The following is a 952-nucleotide window of genomic DNA, read 5'->3' as shown; positions in this document are numbered from 1 at the left end:
CACACACACACACACACACACACACACACACACACAGTTCACTATCTGAAGAGGTGAGACAGAGCTTTTTATTACCCAGGAGTCCAGCTCAGACTGAAATTATTACCTTCTATTAAAGAGGATTTTACCACTTTTCTTTGCCTAATAAATTCCACCAGACTGTGACACAGTAAGACCAAGAGGCGGTCTATATGTCTTTATATATTGTAGCTCTCTGGGAACAAATTCTCAATGAGTGTACACGCTAAGCAGTTCCAGAGAAAAACATCCARATTTTCTAGAGAGTGAAGGTTATATTCTGTTGAACTCAAGATCATAAAGCTCAATAGCRGTACATGCACCATGACMAGACAGTAGCTTTGCTCTACTAAAGTTCAAAACACCTTCTCAATACCTTCTAATTACTTTGTCAAATAATTTAGACTTCTGCATTTTACTTGCAAGCAAACATAAAGGTCCTTGATCGTATTTATTGTTCGTATTAATGTATCACTGCATGGCAGTGTGGAAATATGAGTTTCTTGTCTTGTCGCACTCACTCATAAGGGCGATGAAGGTCACAGATAGAGGGGCCTTCATCTGTTCACTRCCATGTTGGGGTTKTATACCCATCTTGTATATTTCCCACATTGTTATGTGTTAATAATGAAYGCAAACTATATTAAACTGATGGGCCATAATTAACCTAACAGGCATTTCTTTGACYTATAGATAAAATCTATGCAATACACTGAAAACCACAAGGAGAACATAAAATCAAAGGTCATCTCCTTGTTTGAAACTCAGAAAGTTCTGGATGGGATACAACAGCGCTTGCACATTTTTGCCTTATGAAAATATAAGGCACATTTTAGCCTTAGATAGATAGATAGATAGATAGATAGATAGATAGATAGATAGATAGATAGATAGATAGATAGATAGATAGATAGATAGATAGATAGATAGATAG

General features: G+C 36.4%; 1 protein-coding gene across 1 annotated transcript in view; it reads left to right on the top strand.

Annotated features, from left to right (window-relative positions):
* angpt4 (angiopoietin 4) overlaps window positions 1-952 on the top strand; it is a 79,421-nt gene that overhangs the window by 31,156 nt on the left and 47,313 nt on the right. The window lies entirely within an intron of this gene.

The sequence above is a fragment of the Poecilia reticulata genome, linkage group LG5 (assembly GCF_000633615.1).
Source record: "Poecilia reticulata strain Guanapo linkage group LG5, Guppy_female_1.0+MT, whole genome shotgun sequence".
NCBI classification, from domain to species: Eukaryota; Metazoa; Chordata; class Actinopteri; order Cyprinodontiformes; family Poeciliidae; genus Poecilia; species Poecilia reticulata.
Note: the sequence above shows the minus strand (reverse complement) of the source record. Positions and strands in the feature narration are given on the sequence as shown.